The sequence below is a fragment of the Emydura macquarii genome, unplaced genomic scaffold (assembly GCF_026122565.2).
Source record: "Emydura macquarii macquarii isolate MOO-44397 ecotype Brisbane River unplaced genomic scaffold, CSIRO-AGI_Emac_v2 contig_369, whole genome shotgun sequence".
NCBI classification, from domain to species: Eukaryota; Metazoa; Chordata; order Testudines; family Chelidae; genus Emydura; species Emydura macquarii.
This window is the reverse complement of record NW_027130506.1, coordinates 13661660-13686332: the sequence shown is the minus strand read 5'-3', so window position 1 is coordinate 13686332 and position 24673 is coordinate 13661660.

Here is a 24673-nt window from a genome sequence, read left to right as displayed (position 1 = left end):
TTCTGGTCTGAAACTGCTCTTTGATCACAGCTGCAGAGAACTAAAAGCACTTTGAATGTGTGGAGCTGGGAATAAAGGATTTTAACAGATTATTTACTCTGCAGGATGGATCCACTTTAAATATTACTTTTATTATGATCTTCTGATGCTCTAATGTGTGCATCAGCACCATAACAGTTAAAGTTTCTTTAAATGATGTGAAAGTGTTCATGCCTAGTGAATTATTTCCCCTATGAGTAAATGTGCATGAAATCAGAAAAAAAGATTGGAAATGAGAATCTCACTTCATACATATTCTAATTTACTCACAAAACTAGGTACTCTCCCAAATGCATTGATATTTGTTTTAAAAACACAGAAGGAAAAAAACAATCTCAGGAGCACCATTAAATTCAAAATATTGTGTCCTTCATTATGATGATTTTTGTAAAAGAACATAAGGGTTTAGCATACCTTCTCCCATCCCAGCGCACGCAGCCAACTGATACAGGACACCCTGAGTAGCAGGTGGAAATGGAATCAATCCAAACCTGACTTTGGGAAAGTTTTGTGGCTCTGAACTCTATGGCTTGGTTCGATGTAGCAAGATCTGATCCCACAGATATTTGTTGTATGATAAACTAGAAAAATATTAGCAATATGTTATTGTCTAGATGTCCCAATCAAGATCAGGGCCCCATGAGCTAGGTACTGTCCAAGAAAAATGCAGACACTCTCTGGTATGAAGAGATTACAGTCTAAATAGGAAAGACAGAAAGATGGAAGGGGAAACGGAAAGTGTCTTGTCCAAGGTCACACAACAATTCAGTGGCAGATGCAGGACCCTGCTCTTCTGATCTCCCTGATTCCTTGTCCACTAGATCATCCTGCTTCTAAAATAAGATGTGCTAAGATTGCTACTTTGGGGACTACTGGAAAGGGACCCATCAATGAGAGCTGAATAAAACAGTCTTAATGAAAGGTTCCCCCTATCAAATTTGCTTATTCTTGCATTTTAAAAATGTAGCATTTTAGGGTTACCACATTTACAAAGGTCTTTGGCAAATATTTTTCATTGTTGAATGAGAACTGCCTTACTTTGCCTGAGGTCCTGTGAACTAAAAGGCGCTGTAGCTTTTATTTTTTTCCTGAAAATCAGGAGAGCTGGGTTCTAATCCCATTTCATAGATTCAAAAGGGAACATTATCATCATTTAGTCTTACCTCCTACCTAACACAAGCAATGCAATGTCACCCAGCAATTCTTGCATCTAGCCCAACTTGTGGTTGTGACACTGAATTTCTATGTGGGCAAATCATTTCAACTCTTAGTTTCAGTAAATTGTGGACAAAAATTCTGACCTGCTTCATGCTGGTGCTGGAAGGCACCACCAATGAGGTTTGTAAAATTATATGTATGTTCAAAGAAATATAATGAATCAGGGGTGAGGAGAGAACTTGAGGATTTCCTGGTTCTTGTGTGTGCGCAGTTCACTAGCCTGTTCTGCCTACAAAGACTTAAGCCATGATAAAAATTCACACATGAGGATTTTTGACTCAGACTGGCTCTTTAGCTTTTCATGGGTTTCTGTACTAAAAAAAACAAAATAAAAAATCCAAAAACAAACAAACAAACTTCCCAGCTTCCCAAAATTACAAGGCCATTAAAAAAAAAAAAAAACGAGACAAATTAATGAAGCAAGGTTAACGAAAATTCATGCAAAATTTTTTTACCAGTTTCACCCAAGTCTATTGATCTCAAATGAATCTTTCATCCCTAGCTACTATGATCCTATTGCCATAATATGATTTTTAAAATTATATAATAGTATATTGTGTGCAACTGTTAATCACATGTAAGGGCCACATAGGCATTGGCGTTTGGCTAGAGTAGAGACCACGCAGCGATTCTGCTGCTGCGACATCTCCCATTGGCACAATCCATCCATACCGTGCTCTTGTAGAGCTCCAGCATGGGTAATGAAAGCAGACTTCAAGACTATATAAGTATAACATCCAGTGTATACAACAATCATTGAGACCTGGATCCCTCTAAGGCAGTGGTTCTCAACCAGGGGGACACACATCCCTAGGGATACGCACAGGTCGTCCAGGGCGTACATCAACTCATCTAGTGTTTGTCTAGTTTTACAAAAGGCCACATAAAAAGCACTAGCGAGGTCAGTACAAACTAAAATTTCATACAGACAATGACTTGTTCTTACGGGGCTATATACTATACACTGAAATGTGGGTACAACATTTATATTCCAATTGATATATTCCAATTGATATATATAATTATATGGTAAAAATGAGCAAGTCAGCAATATTTCAGTAAGGGTTTTCTGTGACACTTTTGTATTTTTGTCTGATTTTTGTCGGCAAGTCATTTTTAAGTGAGGTGAAACTTGGGGTATGCAAGACAAATCAGACTCCTGAAAGGCATACAGTAGTCTGGATAGGTTGAGAGCCACTGTCCTAAGGGACCCATCTATTGTAATGTGATGGACCTGTTAAGCAGAGAACTACCACTCCCATCAACCCCCATCCCTTTCCTCCAGCCAGGTAGAGGGGAAAGACCCTGAACCAGGACATGGGTGGGCTCTGTCTTTGGGGAAGCAGTGGCAACATGGCTGGTCAGGAGCATCAGAGAGAAATCCCCAGGAATTATATGCAATGCTGAGTGTTGGACAGGCTGTGAGGGACAGATGTGACAGCCAGGTGCAGGTCTGTGTGGGACTCATGGGGAAGCACAGCAGCTGGGCAGGAACCAGTGCAGAGGGGACCCAGTGAGAAACACTAACTGAGCATGGCTTGGAAATCTGCAAATGCCAGTTTGTTAAACAGAGCCTGGATGAAAGAGGGAATCCTAGGTGCTAGGCCTGAAGAGCCTTGACACTCAGTTAGACTGCCTTCAGGTCCCCCGCCAGAGCCACTGTTTCTTAGCTTGAAATGCAACTGTTTAAGCCTCTGTAGTTAGAGTATTTGCAACTTATTCCTTTCCTAGCAGCCCTGGTAACATACCCATTTCTCTTAGCCATGTGTCTGAGTAGTTATTTGGACTCACCCCAGCAAGCATGTATGAGGCCTAGCTGCTGAAGCACCTGAGCTCTGAGTCAGGGTCAACCTGGTACGTTATTGGCAGCGGAGGGGTTTTGTGTACTCCAGGACTGAGCAGCACCAATACTTACAGTGAAGTCTTGGGTCAGGGACTGACTTTTTGTTCTGTGTTTGTCCTGCACCTGGCACAATCGGGTGCTGATGCACAACTGGGGCTCTTCGGTGCTACCACAATACACATTAATAATACATGGACCTAATGAAGGTACAGAAGTAAGGTTTGCATGGGGAGATCCCTGTGCAGAATGGGGCTGAGTCTGGAGATGTGCTGGTACTCACTGAGAGCTGAGAGCTGTCCTCAGTTATTATTGCTTATATTATTTTTATATTTATCAAAGAAGCCAGAACATGAAGCCAGGCACTTGTGATACAATCGTGAGGGCTGGCAACATTGCTGCAAATACACAGAGCTGGGAGGTAATGAAGACCTGCCCCACCAAATGTTCCTTAGAACAAGAAAAAAAAAAAGTCAGATTGTCCAAGAAAAAAAAGGATGAACATAGTACATGAAAGAAGCTCTTCTAGTTCTCACTAGTGTCTTGTGTAAGTAACTGCAAGGGTGATCGAGGAGCACATTCAGGAAGCTGCTATTTACTCCAATTTGTTTGAGTTTTTTTATACCTTGGCCATGAAAAGCACAATCCACAGTACAATTCTTTCCCTGGCACCTGTACCTGAAACTTCTTCAGTCTATTCAGAATGCTGAGTTCATTCTAAGGCTGTGTTCAAGCAGCTGAGCTGCTGGTGATCATTTCACTACGACTATCCACTGAAACTGTCATAAAAGGCAAGAGTTTTCACCCCAGTGCCACTTTTAAATGAGTTTGAAATGGATTGCTTTTTAAGTTAGTTATTTAATGTTTATTTTAGTTTTAAAATGCTATGCCTGCTTAACACACTTACTATGTTACCAGGTGGCATAAGTCAACCTTATACATAATTCAGTAAAACAACTGCATGATCGTTTTCATAGCTGTGCTGTAATTCCACTCTCATGACAATGAAAACTGGTACTTACCATCCTGTAAGCCAGGCAGATAAACAAAGGGGGAAAGTAAGATGTAGCTGGTGTGTTTTCAGTTCTGTTCTGGTGCTGGTATCTTTTTGCTCCTGCATTTGCTGGCTTTGAAGACATAGCAGCTGAGATTCTAGGCTATGCTTGTTAAAAGGGCAGCACACAACCTGCAGTCCTTAGGGTGGGAGGTGTCTCTGCCTCTATTGTACCCTGTTGATTCTGTCCTGTTCTGGGAACTGTATATTTTAAGCATTTGCTCTAAATGACAGCAGGCCATCCAAGGCTGCCCATAGGTTGCAGTACCACCTGGGCACCCTGTAGCCCTCTGCATACACCTCATGTGCCTAGCCCCACTCCTAGCTGGGGTTTATGACAAGGGCCTATGCAGGACAGCTAACAGATGTCCTATGCAATGCCTGTACTAGGAAATTCTTCTCCAGCTGCCTGCATGGCCATGGCACGGGAGAATCCTTTCCAATATGCTTTGTAAGAAAGGGTTGCAAACAGAAGACTAACAGAACATTGCTGAGAAAAAAGGCATGAGGTAATGTCTTTTATTGGACCAACTTCTATAGGTGGAAGGTACAAGCTTTTGAGCTACACGGAGCTCTTCCTCTGTACTGATTTACACATACACTGCATAAACTACAAGCTGATACTTTGTTTCATTTACTTGTAGCTCAGATTAAGAGAATACAGCCCTGGAGATTATTCTACTTTCCTGGGAATGTGTGTGTTCTCTGTAAAAGTCTGCACTGAAATGAGAACAAAATGGCCCCCAGCCTCTGCAGATGAAAATGTCCTTAGGGACATGAAGATGGAGAAGGAGATTTTCAAAGGCACATGGGATTTAGACACAACTTCCATTGAAAGTCAATAGAAGCTAGGTGCCTATCTGTTCTTGGCACCCCTGGAAATCTCATCTGTAGTGCACAGAGAGCCCTAAGAGTTACATAAACTGCATACACCAAAGTTTTCTACTAACGTTCATATGGTGACATCATGTTAAATTAGCATCAGTAATTTTGCTTCATCAGGAAAGTGTAAAGCAGCAGAATGAATTTTAGCTAGGGTACCCAGTAATTACTGAACAACCCTATTCACGCTGTCCATTTACCCATGATAATTATTACACTTGCGCTAGTTCTTGTTCCTGTATTTTCTGCCTCTCATAGGCATGGTAGAGGAATACGACTGTGACAATTATTTTATGGGTGGATTTAGACAATGGAAACTAGCAATTGCTGCATTCCTTGCATATGCAAAGTTCCCCTTGTCTTTCCTGGGGTTAAACGTACCTGCGGACTGCATGGGTAAGCCTTTGCTGTGCTTCTGCCAGCTTTACAAGAATTGAAATATTTTGCAGCTTTGCATTAAGGCTTTCACCATTTTTCATAGCTGGAAAAACGATTTCAGTGCCTTCATGGCTGAAGGGGCACTGAATGAACCTGCTGCTCTTTCTCCAGGTAAACTCAGAGTCCTACACCTGGTGAAATCCTATATTTTTCTGGGATTATTCTTTGGGATTTAAACTAAAGGAATAGATGAGGGCAGCTAAGAGAACTGAAGATGATCTTTAGCTTAGACAAAATATAGAACCAATTTACCACATTTATAGCTATCAATATTTCTTATTTTTGAATCACACTTCTCAGAGTAGTCTGGTTTACTATTTTATCGACATCTCCTGGAATTATCTTTTCAGAACCTGGGGAAAGATAGGCTTCACCTACCTCTGTCATGGAAGATAAAGTTGGAATAAGCCTATACGACATCATTAAACAGCAACCCTGATTTACCAGTCTGTTGCAAGTACACCCAGTCTCTGGGACCCATGGGTTCCAAGCCAACTGGATCTGGGTATAGTCTAGTCACTGTTTCTAGCTCTGAGACTCCAGGGAACGATCCTAGGCTCAGACATCTTGTCTGATGTCTGTCCTTGAGATATAAGACACTACCATCCAGGCACCCTAGAGCGCAAAACCAGTGTCTTAGTCTCTCAGTCTCTTACACGTGCTCCTTTCAGTGCTCCACGTACTTTGTGGGCACTTTGGGCATCTAGGTGAACCCTTTCAGACACAAAATGATAGGAAAGAAAAGAGGGATTTCTTAACCAGGGTAACTTTACTCTTAAAGGACTCAAGAGTTGCAGATCTTAGAAAATAAAAAAAGACCAAGGCAACACCCTCTCTTCCACAGAGCTTATCCCTCCTGTGAGTCCATGATTCATCAACTTTTCAGGTGGGGCAGAGTCCTCCATGCTCCCTTTCACTCCTGCCAGCCTTTCTTATGTGTGGTGATGGTGGGCCACTGCATAGAGCAGAGCCCTTCTCTAAAACAGGGCCACTGTCTCCGTGCCATGTGCTCACACTTCAAAGCTCCAGACCAGCTAGACATGCTTGCCTCTCTCCCCCTTGCGAACAACTGAGTAGCAAGACCATTGTTCCATGGAGTGGTCCAGTAGACAGTCAATCAAAATTGATAGCCCTTGGTTGCAACCTTGATGGCTCTCAGTGATGGTCCTTTCAATGAAGTGTCAACCCTTACTCAGGCATGGCAGTTGTCTGCAATGCAGTGTAGCAGGCTGCCTTTGGGCAGGTCTGAACTAATGTCATCCACAGGGCCAACATTTCAGTGCAGATACAAAACAGATTTCACAGTGTGATGGAGTCATAACCCATTCTGTCACAGTCATCTAGTCAAGCATCCTGCAAGTGTAGAACTGTTCCCTGTAGAATACTTGCTAATGCTTTGTGCAGCCTGTATTAAAAGCAACTGATTCTAGTCCCATTAAAGTCAATGAGAGCAAGATCAGATACATTGTCTATGGGTAACATTTTCAAAAGTCCCTAAATGACTTAGGCAACTAAGTTCTGAAAAAATCTTACCCTCTGCGTTTTGGTTTTCCTTATTCTATACAGGCTTTTAGCAACAAATCTATAAACTTTCTTGCTTAATTAAAAATATGAATTCTAAAGTTTTACAGTACAATACTTTGCATTTCTATAACACCAAGAGATCTCAAAGTTTAGGAATATAGATTATATGCATGTTATAGATGGGGACACTGAGGCTCAGAGAGATTGAGTGACTTGATCTCACTGGTAGTTATGGGTGGTCTGAAAATCAGACCACTTTTAATTAGGTGTACAAATTTGTGTCTAGTTTTAGTCACTCAACTTTGACAATGCTGGCCTACGTGACCTGCCTAAAATCATGCAGCCAGTCAGTGGCAGAGAAACTTGGCAGTTCTGACCATTGTGAGTGAATAATTGATTTTTCTGGGTTGGGATTTTTTTTCTTCGTCCAAATTTAAATTCAAAATGCTTCTTAAAAATAAAAACTCAAAATGAAACTTTGACTTTTTACATTGTGTTTCCATTTTTTTTCGTGGCTGAAGCTATTCATCAAGTTTGACCTAAATTTGTGAATACATTTAGAACACCAAAAAATGCATTTTTTTTTTTACAAAAAAGTATTTGCCCAAAAAGAAAAGAAAACTGCCCAGCTCTGTTCTTGACTTCCAGTCCTCAGCTCTAAGCAACAGAAAAGACTTCTGTATTTTTAGAAATGGACAGACTAGCAGAGCAACACTTACTGCTTCTGTGTCGTTTGTGGTGTGATAAAAGCATGCGACTATCTTTTATTTTTTAAATCAAATTAAATAAACCCCTTTGTTACAATCACAATAAAATTCTCTCCAGCATGTCACAGGCATCCAAGTAAGGCATACAGTTATACAAACATAAGGCTATAATGAGAAAAAGGAAGGTTTTGTACCATTTCCCAGACTCCTTGCAATCATTTATCTTCAGAATGGATTCATTTGGTGCCATTTTCTGTTCTCATTACAATCTTTGCCATGAGAAAGGATCAGAATTTTAATGGCCAGTACACTCTGTTAAAAACTATAAACTCCTAATGGACTTATAAACACCGACTTGAACCTTTTAAATATTCTGTATCCATTCCACCTCTCTCTCCTTACAGAGTGTGGAAGGTGTAAATGGGAAACAATGGGAACGTCAAAAACAACATACCAAGCACTTTAAAAGTAAAACAAGATAGCTTAAAGGAACATGTGTCAGGAGACTCAGATGCAGAAGACCCGGATTCCACTGCTTGTTCTGCCACTGACTGACTGTGTGACTGTAGCTAAGTCTCTTAGGCCAGCACTGTTAAATTGAATTAGACACTTAAATTCATATTTGAGGCATCTAATTAAAAGTGGCCTGGATTTTGCAATCAGGTCACTCAGCCTCTCTGTGCTGACAACTGGATGACATTGTTACTTCAAATTTCTCAATCAAAAATTGTTTTTATTTTCCTTTTTGTTTTCTTTTTGTCAACATGAATATTTGCATCACAAAATTTTTGGGGGTTTTCACTAAAGAACCAGAAAACTCAGAAACCTGGTGGTTGTTTTGTTTTGTTTTGCTTTGGTTTGGTTTGTTTCAGTAACCAAAATCTGCCCCCCCCCCCCCCCCAAAAAAAAAAAAAAAAAAAAACAATAATAAAAAGGAAATATGTTTCCTTTTTTCCATTTTTGGATGAAACCCCAAACACTTTTAATGAAAATTTTTGATGAACTCATAGACATTTTCATTGTTGAAGAAATTATGAAGAATTATGAAGAAAAAACCTTCCATGACCTGCTCTCTCTTTGCCTCCGAATCATATGCGAATAATACTTACCTACCACACAAGGCAGACTAGAGGTTAGCTTAGTACTGCTTGTAAAATGTTTTGAGATTTTCGGATTAAAGATGCTATGAATGTGAAAATCACCATCACGTTATTGTTGTTATATAAGAGCATATTGCTGCTGAAGATGCTTTAAATGATTGATGGGAAATGTAGCTAGTGAAATAGTGAGTGCCTGATTGCTAACAGTTCGTGCTTTAACATTTTCCCGTTTGTATGTTTCCTGGGTATAGAAGGAATTAAAGGATTCAACTCAACTCAGCCTAAGAAATTCCCTAATTTAAAAACAAATAAACCAACCCAAAACTGATTTAATTTAGATTTTCTAAATACTTTCTTCTGTGAGTGGTTTTAGAGATTCTCTCCATTGACTTCAATGCCACATAGGGATGCTCATCCTAAGAGGCATAAACAAAGGAAGACAGATGTGTGGAACATGTGCATGTGAAGGAAGTAGTCTCCATAGCAACAATAACCATGCAAAGCTCTCAGAACACTGGGCCCTGTACACAGGCATGCTGCTGTGTATTTCATGGAAGTTGAGATGGAGAATCTGATCAGAATTTATTGCAATGGGTGAAAACAAGGCAGATGTTGACAAAAAACATCCCTTTTGCCCAGCTTGCCAGCCACGTCAATTGTGTTGGAAGAGATTGCTGTATTTCTAGATGGGGTTTAAAACTTGAAAATAGATAATTTTTCAAGGTTTTTTTTTACATCAGCTTTTCTATGGAGACAACCTTAATTCTGAAAGGAAAAGGAAAAGGAAAAAAGAAACCTAAAAAGTCTTCAAAAACATAATAAGTTGCTATGAAAAGATGGGTGATAAATTTTTCTCCCTATATACTAAGGCTAGGACAGAAACTAATGGCCAGGACAAGAACTTAAGTTGCAGCAAAGGAGATTTAGGTTAGACATTAGGAAAAACTTCCGAACAGTAAGGATAGATAAGTATCGGAATAAATTACCTAAAGAGATTGTGGAGTCTCCATCACTGGAATTTTTTATGAATAGATTAGACAAATACCCATGAAGGATGGTCTAGATAATACTTAATCCTGCCTCAGTGTAGGGGGCTGGACTAAATGAACCATCAAGGTCCTTTCCAGTCCTACATTTCTATGATTTGCTCTTTAAATACAAGATGTTAATGGATTCAAGTAAATATAATGGTTGAGTTTTTTCAAAGCAGTCTATCAGCTTAAACCCATCTTTCATTACAATTAATGGAAGATATGAGTCTAAGATTTCTAGGAATGCTTTGGAAATTTCAAATGGTAAATCAACAAGGCATCTTCAGAAACTGGTGTGATATCATAATCTTAACAACATGATCCTAAATAACCAACATTTTCAATTAAATGCATAGACAGAGAACATATAACAGAGAGATGGCCAATTTTGTTAACCAAATTATTTTTACGATGACAATTTTGTAGTGTTAAAACTGAAGTTTTCCATGGGAAAATTTCAATGTTGATTACCTGTTTTGATTTTTCCAACCAAAAAATCTAAATGAAAATGTCATTGTGAATTGACAGTTTGAAATGAAATGAGCTTTTAATTTAAGATTGACATTTGCACATGACATTTTTGTTTTGAAATTTTAAGATATTTTGTCTTGATTTAAAATGTCATTGTTTTAATCTTTTCTGAACTGAAATTTTTCACAGCTTTTTGTTCAGTGAAAATATTTGTTTCGACTTTTCATTCTGATTCACAATCAAAGCAAATGTGAAATGAGCAGAATTTACTAGAGGACAGAAATTCTGTTTTCCAAACAACTGTAAGTGTATTGTTATACTGTAGAAAATGGTTACCTTTACAGAAACTGGGAATCAAAAAATTCCTTATGTCAGAAAGAATGTTGTAACTAGATGAAGGCAAATATTCATAAAGAAAAAATTATTCAATTAATTATGCTTCTTTCAGTCCAACCTTATTAATACAACATTTGAACAATTATCTGCTGGATATATTAGTAGTATTTACCAATCTCTTGGTATGACCGAAAGCTTTTCCAAAAGGGTAGAAAGCTTTAAAAGAAGTTCTCATAGCAGCAAGTTCATTTGGCACATAGACCTGAAGTTCTTAGCTAGAGATCCAACTCCAGATTTGAAGTAAATCACACACGATATGGGACAGTGCCTGCTAAGAGATGTTTGTTCAAACCCATTTTATAGTGAGGATCAGGTCTGGGATAGTAGAGGGGCTACATAGCGGGACTGATCTGTTTTTGTAGGGATCTTCTGTTTGTTAATAGCCTGATCATTCCTAAACAGAGATGTTAGCTGCAAAGGATTTTTTGTAGTGTTGCCAACTTGTGGAATTTTATCATAAGTCTCACAATATGTGGTGTTTTTCTACCATTCTAACTCCAAGAGAGAAGTGATTATGCAAAGGAGGTCTCATTTTCAAACCAGTCTGGTGATTTTGGGGAGCCTGACTCATGAATTTTGAATAATTGGGGTTGACAATCCTGCTGTCGTGATCACTTAGAAAGGTGGAGAAAAAAATAACGTACCATACTTAAACGTTTAAGATCTGAACCTGCTGCTGATCCTTATTAAAAAGTAGGAGTTCAAAGGGAAGTGTGGATTCTGCTTGTGGAATGAGGAGTGGGCTGGGCCTTTAAGATGGATGAACAACATAACTTAGTTTCTGAATTATGCTATGTGGGCAGTTAGTTATCATCAAATACTTACAGTGACAGAGTTTTAGGGCAGAAGCGACCACCAGAACATTTAGTCTGACCAACTGCACGTCACCGACCACCAACATTAAACTCAGCAGCCAAAATTAGACCAAAGTATCGCAGCCCTAAGGGATGAAACTATTGTATGCCACAGGCAGAGAACAGGCGGAACCATGGTGCACCAGTGCCCAGTCCCCCTGAAATGGCAGGGAATGAAGTGAGAAATACCTAAATGATCCCAGATGACCTGTGCCCCATGCTGCAGAAGAAGATGAAACCGACCCCCAATGTCACTGCCAATCTGACCTGACAAAATATCCTTCCCGACCCACATATGGAGATCAGTTAGACCCTGAGCATATGAGCAAGACCTACCAGCTAAGCATCTGAAAGAGCAAATCCTCGTTACTATCTCAGACCACTGTTCAACTCCACCCTGTGTCTCATGTGCAGTTGGCTAACTCTGATGCTGTAGTGAAAGGAGAATATATTTGGGGTGAGGGTAGGAACCCCTTCCTAACCCCTGCAGGTGATCAGATGAAGCCCTGAAGCATGAGATTTTAGGAACATAAGACACGAACCAGAAGGGACAGTGATAATGTACAGGACTCATTCATATAAAAATAACCCCATACTGAATGTAAAGTCCCTTGCTCAGTGTTAGAAGAAAAATGCACTTTCTCTCTTTCCTTATTATTGTTCCATGGTAGCCTCTTAAACAAGTATCAGTTTGGACTTGTAGAAGGGATTGATTTGAAGCAAGTTAAAAATGTTACTTGAAAATTCTACAGTTGGGAAAGTGACGCTGGACATTAATAAAAATATAATAGAGAGGCAGAAGCAATGGGTATTGATGTCCACTTCTTGTTTGTTAAATTTCTGAAAGCCATTGCAGGACTTTTCAGGAATGGGCCTCTTTTTTGGCTCACCCGGTTATCAGCAACTCTAAGGTCAAATACAAAGCATTTTTAGTGTCTAATTGAATATTAATACAGGCAAATCATACCTATTTTTGACCGTGGGAACTATGATAATGTATCATCTGTCATTAAAGAATTCTAAGTTGCAGGAGAAATTTGACTCTGCTTAGCATCAGTTGAAATAAGCTGTTTCCTCTATCTGACCATTGAAGGTGCTGAGAAGGTATAAAAATTAATACACAGGACCTGACAACTGTAAAAGTGTAAATCAGGAGTAGCTCCATTAACCCAATGGAGTTAAACCAGTGTGCATATGAGAATCAGGCCTGAATGATGGGGAAAGTATTTTATAGAATCATAGAAACATAGGGCTGGAAGGGACCTTGAGAATTCATCAAGCCAAGTCCCCTGCTCTATGCCAGGAACGAGTAAATCTAATGTAGTAAAGAACCAAAATTAATATTTTCATATTAATGTGAAGAATAAGACATATAATCTGTCAAAAATATGCTTAAGTAAACTAAAAAGCATTGTACCTGCCAAGACCTGGACTGAGGGTTCTGTGATTTTCTTGCAATAGATATTTGACCCAATCTTGCTCCCCTGGAAATTAATAGAAACACCTTCAACTCCCAATAATTTTCATTGGCGTTGAGGGAACTCATCAGCTTATAGGATCAAGTCCTGTGGCCCCAATTCAGCAAAGCACTTAAGCATATACTGAAATCCATCTCTACTCAGCAAAGCATGCTAGTGTATGCTTAACTTCAGGCACAAGCTTAAGTTCCATAAGCACATACTTAAAGTTAAGCATGTGCTTAAGTGCTTCGATGAGTTGCTGAATCAAGGCCTATATGATTATTGGCTTGATCATGCAACCCACACTAATATGAGCAATTCCACTGATTTCAATGAGATTAGCTCATGTGACTAAGTAGTAAGAGATGCAAGACTGGGGATTAACACTTCAGGTGGAAACACAAAATACTGAACTCTGGTAAGTGAAGGAGGAACTAATTTAGTATTTTACACAGTTCTATAACAGGAGATGTTCTTGTTAATTTTGGGTTTTTTTCATAAAGTCACAGATTTTAAGACCAGCAAGTACCTATTTATGATCATCTAGTCCGAGCTCCTATATATTATGTGTCAAAGACGCTCACCCACTACTCCCTGCATCAAACCCGTAATTTATATTTCAGCAGTGCACTACGCACAGATGTAATAACCGGGACAGATTCACAGCTAATGTAAATTGGCCTACCTCCATAGAAGTTCATCAGGTGAGCATCTGGCCCAAGATTCCCAGGTGTGGGTACCTATAGTAAGTCATTTAAAAAAGTCTTTCCTCAGTGTGACAGTAATGTAACATTCATTTGACATCAATCACACATTGAATGTATCAGTTTCAGAGGAGGGGAAACCCAATAAAATAACCTGATTACTCACCCTGGTGATTGTTGCTCATGGTGCAATAACTGTAACTAGTAATAATTTAGCTTTCCTGCTTAAAATTCTTGGATATGTAGAAAATAAAATGAGCGATAATTGGCCAAATTTATCCCTGTGTAATTCTACTGAGACCAGCAGCATTACTTCAGGGATACATTTGACCCAGTATGTGCAAGGATTATAATCATTCTGTATTACAATGCATGGTTAAGAGCTGCGTGTCAATCCGAGGATACACTGGATTTTATCTGGCCCCCATTACTGTAATATTTATCATCACAACAGTCCTGTGAGGTAGGGCAGTGCTGCAAAATGGTGAACTGAGGCACAGAGAAACTAAATAATCTGCAGGAAGTCTGTGAAGAGCAGGAAGTAGAACTCAAGTATCCTGAGTCTCCAGCCAAACCTGTGCCATATCCACTGAACTTTCCTTTTTCCTGTACAAGATGCCATATTCCTTTCTAAAAATGCCTGATGTGATGTGATTTTCATATTGCTTTCTATTGAGTTATTTCAGGCCAGCTAATAATTTTAGGCCAGGTCCTTATTCACACTCATAAGCAGTTACTCACTACTTTAGTGAATGAGGCCACCCAGTTAAGTATCTGCTCACAGAGGTCAGTAATGAAGTTCCAGTTGGTTCTTTTCTGTATCTTCATGACCTCCACACATAGTTGGAAGAAAAGGGTGCAACCTTGGATCTATTAAAATCAATGTTAGTTTTACCATTGACTTCAGTAAGGCCAGAATTTCACCCAAAATGTTTACTTTGGTTATCTTGGCTGCTTGTTGTTAAATACCCTACACTTCCTTAAAAAGAGCTATTTAAAAACAACCAAAAAACCCTATGTATGTCTAAGTGGCAATAAATCCCACATCACACAGGGCCTGGTTTCCAGAGGTGTTTCAGAGCACCTACAGTGACTTGATTTTAATGGGAACTGCAGATGTGCAGCATCACTGAAAATCAGGCCTGCACTAGAAAACAATCCCAGGGCATCTATTTTTGTGTCATTTTGCTTCTTCTGGTAAGAATCCATTCACTTTCTCTGAACGTGACTCATGGAAGCCCAACTAAATGTGAATCACATTTCCCAACAGAGCCAAGTGCAGTATTAGACTATTGAATGTTCTCCCATGGGAAGATGTGAAACTCTATCACTAGATGAACTGAAAACTGGACTAGCCAGAGCATTCAAGGACATACTGTAGGAAAATATCTTGCATGGGCAACTAGAGGATTTAAATGAATGTATTCATCTCTAATTTCTACAGCTTTCTTTATTTATACATCAGATTGGGGATTCAATTTAAACATCTCTCTATACTGTGTCCAGTGCCACGGTATCTGATTTTAACCGATATCAGACCAGAGGAAAATATCACAGGTAAATGAAAATAATTATTCAAAAATCCCAAAACTTGTGTGAGACCAATTACAATTGTGAATTTGAAAACAGATGTGTAGATTACTCTGCTGTTTACTTGTGATGGTTTTCTGGGTTACATCAGTTAAATCCAGGTTAAGCTCTAGTATTGTCTAGATCATTTTGGGCTTCAGTTTGTCACTAAAGTATCAATTTCCAAACAATACGTGAGTTGGCGATGCCATAAACCTTGTTTCCTTTTTATAGGGATTAGTCTACACAATATCACTAAAATGCACTCTTGTGCATATGCAGTCACTAGGAGTAAATGTAACTTACCATAATAAACTCTCTTATCAATTGACCTGTTCTTTGGGTGAAAACCCAAATGACAATAAGAGGTCATTACAAACCATGCACCAAATGCTTTATCCTGCAAGGTGCTGAATCTTTTATGCAAGGTACCAAGTCCCATGCAAGTCAGTGAGAGTTGAGAGAGTTCAGCACCTAGCAGGAAGCACATAGGAGCAGAGCTGTTCAAAAACATTTAAACATAACTGCTTTGTTGGAAAATGCTGCTTTTTTAATACCGAAATGTTTCACAAAAGTATGCCATTTTCGATAAAATTTCCATTGGGAAAGGTTCGTAAGGTCAGCAGAGCAGGGACATGGGTCTCCCATAGGTAGGCTTTAAAGGATTAGATTTTTATTGGTAAACATTGGTAAATCTTGATTGCACTGTACACACAGTTTGAAAAAATATTTTCATTGATAATTGAAATTTTCGGATATGCAAAGAAAGAAAAATGCTGCTTGGGAACTCAGAGTCTGATGTAAGGATATTTCCTTTGTATATTTTGACATGCGATGTTGACCACTCGTTTTTGACAGTCATAAGCTTTAGCTCTTCAAATATATTTTGGAATTCAAAATCAGAAAATGGTTCCCATTGTAAACTCACCACTATACACCACAGTTAGACAACTGTGTAAATAAACACAGAAGTCTAAATATTCCATATACGTGATTTAATAAACAGAATTTACTTCCTTACTGTAATGATACTCAGAAGTGACAGATCTTACAACAACTTTTAGCATGATTTAAGATGCAAAATCTGATACTCTTCATCAAAAATGAATACCCTAAGAGCTCTCCAAAATAAATTAAACCCACCAGTTGTCTATTGTGCTGTTTTAGAGTATTTGTGTTTACTAATGCTTTACTATGACAACAATTAGCTTACCTGTGTGGGTTCAGAAGCCAAGCTTTTTCTTTGTTTGGTTGATTTCTCTATTGTTTCACTAAGAGATTTGGCATACTGTACCATAGCTTTCAACAGGGAATCAGTTAAAACCCATAGCAAATCATCCAATATTAGAACCAGTTTTGATACCACTACATTGCAATCCTTTAACTGTGAATAAATTTAAAATCACTGTCATTAAATAATTGTCAGACCCTCCCTGTTGTCTGATCCCCTCCCAATTTCCCACAACTGTGAACATTTTACATTCATACAAATAAAACATGCTTAAAATAATCATTGATACGAGGTGGGTTTGTACTCAGCGCAGCTTAGCCACGCCCCACACTACCGTGGCTACACAGCTATTTCTATTTACAATGCAAGTATGTGTACACGAATAGAGGAATCACAGCTCAGCTCATAATGTCGATATAGACAAAGTCTCTGGCTCAGTCCCTATAAGAAATCAGACAATTAATGATAGCTAAGTTGAAAAGATAATTGAGGGAGATAGTTGGAACTTATTTTCGCCCCTTCTCCTTCCCCTTCCCTTCCTCTTTATTTTCAGTTAAATCCAAAGCAGTATCTAGACAAGAAGTATAAGGTCTTTGTTTCTACTAAAAATACCCAATACTCCATTTTCGAACGTCTTCAATGTGTTCAGAATTAGCTATTTCCTACTGATTATAAATCTTCTGGAAAATCTGGAAGTGTGCTCAGATCTAAATATGAAGGCTAAGGTCTCTATTGATGGGATCTTCTAGCTAGGAGTAAATATCTATGTCAAAAATAGACTCCCATTGGTTGAGACTTCCTTTTCAAAACAGAAATCCCTCCTAAATTTACTGAAAGTAAGACTGAAATCTTACTCTCTCTGTATTCAAGTCTCTCCTAAAGACTCACCTCTACTAAGCTAACAAGAGTTGATTAAAATAATCTGTGAAGTTTAATCATTTCAATGCACTTCCTCTATCATCCATTCTTCTGTATTTCATTGTAAATATCCCTATTCTGTCAACACATACTAAACAGTTGTGTTTGCAATGGGACTATTGTTATTAAGCAGAGCTGTGTGAATATCAAATGTTTCAGTTTGCTGGCAATTATGGAAAAACAATCAGGAATAAAATTTGTTTGAGGTCAAACCAAAAAAATATTTTTTAAATTTTCAATGAATCAATGGATGGAATGAAATATTTAATTGTAATTTCGGGCATTTTTAACATTTATTGTTTTTAATAAAATGAAAGGAAATTTCAGAACAAAAAAGTCATTTTACATCAAAATGTCGAAATGGTTTGCTTCAAAAATGTTGGAATGAAATGTTTCAATTATTTTAATTTTTTTTAGGGTTTTTCCCCCCCCCCAAAAAAAATTCAGTAGAATTGACACTAATTTGCAGAATATTTTGATGTCATCAAATCTGCATTTTTTGCCAAAGAAAAGTTTCAGTCAAAAGGTACCCTGTTCTTTAAATAAGCATTATATCTACCAGTCCTTATTTGCAGAATAAGGCCTTTTTAACTGAAAACTCATCAGGACAGGGGGCATCTTTATTTTGTGTGATGCACAAATCATAAATGATACTATGATCCAGCCTCTGCGCTGGAATTGGGCATTATGAAATGCATTGGGGAACAGAAACTAAACCATGTGACTTAGGCAGCCAGTCCCAGACCTTAAATATTGGATCAGGGTTGTCAAGTACACAGTGGCAACATTTTCACAAGGGGCTATCTCAGAAGCGTTCCACATCAGTTGGTGGTGAACACAACATTCCTTGGGCAAAATACCCTCCCATTCTACCTCATCAGCAAAATCTGTCACTCTTCCACCTCTCCCACAGAAAATCTTCATGGATCCATACCCTTTTTCTCTCTCAAAGAATCTATCAATTCTATAAGCCTCCCTTTCCCAAATCACTTAGTCCTTCTGCCACCACCACCACCTTGTGGGGTGAGGGCACATTTCTCCTCAGTCTGATGGAGGAACAAGAGCTCTTGAGGCTCCCTCCCAGTACCAGCAATTAAGACCTCACCCTGGACCTGAGCAGGCACTGGCGGAGGTGAGAAGTGACCTGCAGTGGCTTCAGACTTTCTACTCTTTGCAGCTGAATCTTGGCCCTGTCTTCACTTCCTCCTTCTCATGCATTGGAAGGAGTATGCAGTACAATCCCTCCGGGTGCATGGGTGGGAGACACCTGAATGGAGATCTTGCAGCAGCTGATGATAGGGGGTGAACTCAGAGGGTGCTGAGCAAGCTGGGCCAGGCTTAGCATTATGAAACAGGTTGTGAAACGATTTTTTGCTTCATCCCCAACACTGATGTAATGAATTTCTGTCCAGGACCCTTATCCCACTGTGCTCGTTGTCAGCCTAAGGATTCTGGGAAGGTGTGTTGATGTAGCTCTTTGAGCTACACCCCAAACCTAACAGGCTTATGAGACATTGTAGAAAAAAATAATGGGTTCCTGAGGTTGGGGTGTCTTAGTTCTCCCTGGCTCCTGCTGCAGATGCAGAGCCCAGCTGCAAATTGCTTTCAGGCTTTGCAATCGGTTTATGTCTGTTTGCATTTTCTAGCCGGTCTTCACAAGCACAGGGGCTAGAGATGGGAAATCTGAGACTGTCCTTTACAAGGATTAAAAGGTATCTCAGTTAATAAGACAAACCAACTAGCCTCTTCATATGCAGATATATTCAAAGGAATGATCTAGAATAATAGAATCATAGGGTTAAATAGGATATTAAGGTCATCTATTCTAATCCCCTGCCAAGATGCAAGATTTTTTATGTCTAAACCATCCAAGACAGATGGCTATCCAGCCTCCTTTTGAAAATCTCCAGTGAAGAAGCTTCCACAACCTCTCTAGGCAGTCTGTTCCATTGTCCTACTGTTCTTACAGTTAGTAATTTTTTTCCTGAGATTTAATCAAAATCTGCTATGCTATAGTTTGAACTCATTGCCTCTTGTCCTGTCTTCTGTCACAAAAGAGAACAACTTTTCTCCATCTTTTTTATGGCAGCCTTTCACGTATTTGAAGACTGTTATCATATCCCCCCTTAATCTCTCTTTTCCAAACTAAACATACCCACTTCCTTCAGCCTTTGCCCATATGGCTTGCGTTCCATCCCTTTGATCATCTTTGTTGTTGTTTGTCTGGATCCTTTCCAGTTTCTTTATATTCCTTTCTATATATTGGTGCCCAAAATTGGACACAGTACTCAAGCTGAGTCCTAACCAGTGCCTAATAGAGAGGTACTATCGCCTCCCATGTCTTGAACGCTATGCCTCTGTTAATGCAACCTAAATTTCTATTTGCTCTTTTTCAACAGCATTGCATTTCGGACTCATGTTGAGATTGTGATCCATCACAACTCCCAGATCCTTCTCAGCCATGCTGCTGCCAAGCCAGTTTTTCCCCAGTCTGTATTTGTGCGTTTGTTTTTTCTTCCCTAAGTGTAGCACCTTACATTTGTCTTTGTTGAATTTCATTTTGTTATCTATAACCCAGTTCTCCAATTTATCAAGATCCCTCTGAATTTTATCTCTGTCCTCCAAAGTATTGGCAATCCCCCTAGCTTTGTGTCATCTGCAAACTCCATCAGTATGCTGTCTATACCTACCATCCAGGTAATTAATAAAGATGTTAAATCACACCAGACCAAGAACAGATTCCTGTGGAATCCATTAATAGTTACCCTTTGTTTGCGGTTGATTAACCTATTATGTATCCACTTAATGATATTTCTGTCACGCCCAGATTTCTCCATTTTACTTATCAGAATATCATGTGGGATTGTGTAAAAAGCCTTGCTGAAGTCCAGATATATCATATCCACCATTTTGCCCCTCGCCACCAAATCAGTTACCCTGTCAAAGAAAAAAAATCAAGCAAGTTTGCCATGATTTGTTTTTAGTAAATGCATGCTGGCTACTAGGGATTACCCGTTCATCCTCCAGGTATTTGCAAATTGAATGTTTTATACATTGCCCTTGTAGCTTCTCTGGTATAGAAGTCAGGCTGACTGGTCTACAGTTCCCTGGCTCCTCCTTTTTTTGTTTTTTAAAGATGGGCTCTATGTTAGCCCTTCTCCAGTCTTCCAGGGCCTCTCCTCTCATCCGTGTTTTTTTATAAATATTATTTCCAGTGGCTCTGAGATTTATTCAGCAAATTCCTTCACTCCGCCCGGATAAATAGCATCCAGCCCCACTGATTTGAATTCATTTAAATTGGCCAGAAGATTTTTGCCGTGTTCTTTACTTATCCCAGTCTGGATCCCTTCCCCTTTATTGTCTGTGGTAACTTCACTAGTCATCTGATCACATGTTATTTTTTGTAAGAGGACTGAAGCAAAATAGGCATTGAGCCCTCAGCCTTCCCATCATCTTTTGTTATCAACTTACCTTCTCCATTTAGCAGTAGACCCACACCATCCTGATCTTTCTTTTTTGTCTGATACTTGTGAAGAACCCTTTTTGTTGTCTCCAACATTTCTTGCCAGCTATAACTCATTCTTTGCCTTGGCTTTCCTGATTTTGTCCCTAGATGCACATGCTATTCCCATGTATACTTCTTTGATGACATGCTCCTCCTTCCATTTCCTGTATGTATCCCTTTTGGTTTTTAGATAGCTAAATAGCAAGAGTCCTGTGGCACCTTAAAGACTAACAAATGTATTTAGTCATAAGCTTTCATAGGCAGGAACCCACTTTGTGGGATGTCTGACGCAGTGGGTTCCTGCCCATGAAAGCTTATGCCCAAATAAATTTGTTAGTCTTTAAGGTACCACAGGACTCTCGCTGTTTTGCTAAAACAGACTAACACAGCTACCCCTCTGGAACTCATCAACATGTTAGATAGCTAAAACGCTTTTTGTGCAGCTACATTGGCCTCCTGCGTCTCTTCTTATTTTTCCTCTGCATCAGAATAACTTGATGTTGAGCCTCTAGTGTTACAATTTTAAAGAACTGCCCAGCCCCCTTCAACTTCTTTTCTTCCTAATTGGTCTTTCCATGCTTACTATTTCACTGAGTCGGTTGAAATCCGCCTTTTTGAAGTCCAGCCTCTTTGTTTTTCTATCCTCCTTTTCCATATGATCTTGAATTCTATCAGATCATGATCACTTCCTCCCAAGTTCCCAACCACCTTCATGTTTGCAACTAATTCATCCCTGTTGGTCAAAACCAGATCCAAAACAGACGACCCCCTAGTTGTTTCCTCAACTTTCTCAATCAGAAAGCTGTCCCCTACACATGCTAAGAATTTGCAGGACATATTTTTTGCTGCAGTGATCTTCCAACGAATACCAGGGAAGTTAAAATCCCTCATTAATACTAGCTCGTGTGCGTTAGCTAATCTTCTTATCTGCTTATAGAATGACTCATCCACTTCCTCTTCCTGATTTGGTGGTCTATAATAGACCCTCTTCATAACATCACTACTGTTCTTTTCCTTTGTTATCCTCACCCAGAAACTCTCAGTAGATCGGTCACTCACTTCCCCTTGGACCTTGGAGTGTATACATTCTTGACATACAGCACACCTCCTTTTTTCGCATACGTAACCTTTCAGAACAAGCTATATCCCTCAATGCTGGTACACCAATCATGGGAGTTGTCCCACCAAGTCTCTGTGATGCCAATTAAGTCATAATTTTGTTCATATACCATAACTTACTATTCATTCTGCTTGTACCCCATACTCCTTGCATTTGTATACAGCATAAAAGAGATTTTGCAGACTTCCCTGTTGCTTTTCTTTTTGTCTTTTTAATGCAGTTGTGATTTTAAGACCCTTCTCCAGATATTAGACCCTGCCTCTTGCCTTCATTACTTGAGCCTAGATGTGCATTGGCTGGAATTTTGTCACCATCCCCATAGGACCCAGTTTAAAGCGCTCCTAATCAGGTTAGCCAGATGATGTCCAAAGATGCTCTTCCCAGCATTTGATAGATGGAGCTCATCCCAGCATGGCGATCCTCTTTTCTGGAGCATCAAGCCATTGTCAAAGAAGCCAAAAGCTCTCTTGCCAACACCATCTGTGTAGTCACGCATTTACATCCACGATTCAATGATGGCTGCCTGGGCCTTTTCCTTCACCAGCAAGGATGGACAACACCACCACTTGTGCCCCAAACTCTTTTATCCTTCTTCTCAGAGCCATGTAGTCTGCAGTGATCCATACACGGTCATTCTTGGCAGTATCGTTTGTGCCCATGTGGATAAATAGGAAGGGGTAGCTGTTCGAGGCCTTGATGAGTCTCAGCAGAGTCTCTGGCTCTAGCTGAGCCAGACGTTATGGGAATTAATGCAAGAATTGCTGAGTGAAATTATTTGGCTTGCGTTCTGCTGGAGGTCAGACTAAATGACCAAAATAGTTCTCTTTGGCCTTAAAATCTATGAATATATGAAAACTCCCAGCAAGCAGTCTCTGAGCAATCTATAGCCCCCACATTCTGTTTGAATAACTATCCCCTGAATAATTTAATATTGCAAATGTACTTAAAAAAATTAGCCAGTTTGCAGATAGTTCATGGGGAAAGACTAAATTAGCAGACTGTTATAATTTATATTAAAGGAGCACAATAGGGTGCCAATATGATTGGGACCTGTATGTGCTAGGTTCTGTTCAAACACATAAGGAAAGACCCAAAAAGTTTACAATATAAACAAATCAGGCAATGGATGGAGGGGAAAATAAAGGCACAGAAAGATAAAGTGATTCACCCAAAGTCCCAGATCTTTGGCAGAACCAGGAATAGAAACTGTTCCAGTCGAGCACTCTGTCATCACTACACTGCTTCCCACATAATTTACTTTGCTCTCCTCTGAGGTAGAGTTTGACAGGTTAGGCTAGGACGTGACAATATCCAGCAGAATCTGCAGTGGTTAGTTCAGGTAGAGAGACTGTAGCTGCGAGGGCTGGGATTCAGGCAGGATTAAGGCTATCTATGAATGATATCTCTAATAACCCCAGCTGATCAGGATCCTAACTTTAAATCTTAACTGTGAGGAAGCAGCATAGTAGCCAGTAGCATTTTGCTGGGGCATTGGTTCAATATTTGTTTAGGAAGAAGAGTGACACCTACTGAGTCACCAGCACAGTCTTTTCCACCCCTCTTGCACATCTAGCACCCCAGGACTAATTCAGTCTGACCCTGGGTAGCTTGTGAGGTCTGATGTCATCACAGCACTAGGCAGCTGGCCTTCCAGGGGACAGGAAGGGAAATCCAACCCATTTCCACCCAAACACACCCTTATCTAGATAGGGGCAGATTGCCTGTCTTTAAAGTAATTGGGATGAGTAATCTGAACGGCATGCAGCTAACTGCAGGGTGCATTCATTCATTGCCTCTTGTCGATGCTCGGTGCTTCATTCAACTCTCTGCCTTATGCACATACATCAGATAGAACAGGAAATACGCCTGGGGTCTCACAAAAGGCTTTGGAGACCAAAGGGCTCAAGGCATCCCAGAGTTGGTATTGAGCTCAGGGACAAGGATAGAGCCCTCCTGATCCTCAGATCTAAGAGCTGCTCTAACTTGTGACCCTGCTGAAATGGGACATATGGCCGTCAGGGAATATCAGGGCATGGAAGTGCCCTGGTCATTATGCCTTCCACAGTGACAATCCCAGCACATGCTGGCATGTCCTTTATGAGGATGTGCAGAGCTGACAGAAGCCCCCTGAATAGGAGGTGTTCCCCAGAGAGGGGCCTTGCATCTCTTTTGTGGTCCCATCACAGAGGCACATAGCTAATGTGAAATGGCCACTTCATGGGAAGGAATTCCCCCTAAGGGATCAGGACTGATGAACAAACTAGGCGTGTAGTAGCAGTCATGCTCTTAGAAAGCATCTTTTCCAATAGCCTCCTTGCTGGTCCCAGGTTATTAGAGAGACAAGGTGGGGGAGGTAATATCTTTTATTGGGCCAGAAACCCTACCCGCACAACCCAGGTCATGTTCCTAGCATCTTACAGTGCCTTGTGCAATCTTCACCATACGCCCTTCAGGTTTCCTGGCTGCCCTCAGGGGTTTCTTCACTTTGCTAGTAAACCTATTTTGCATTTCTGCTGTGCCCGAGCTCCAGTCTGAATGGAAATCCACACAGGACTAGATGGCTTCCCCCTCATTGTAATAAAAACCTGCACAATTAATGGTAAAGAAATTAT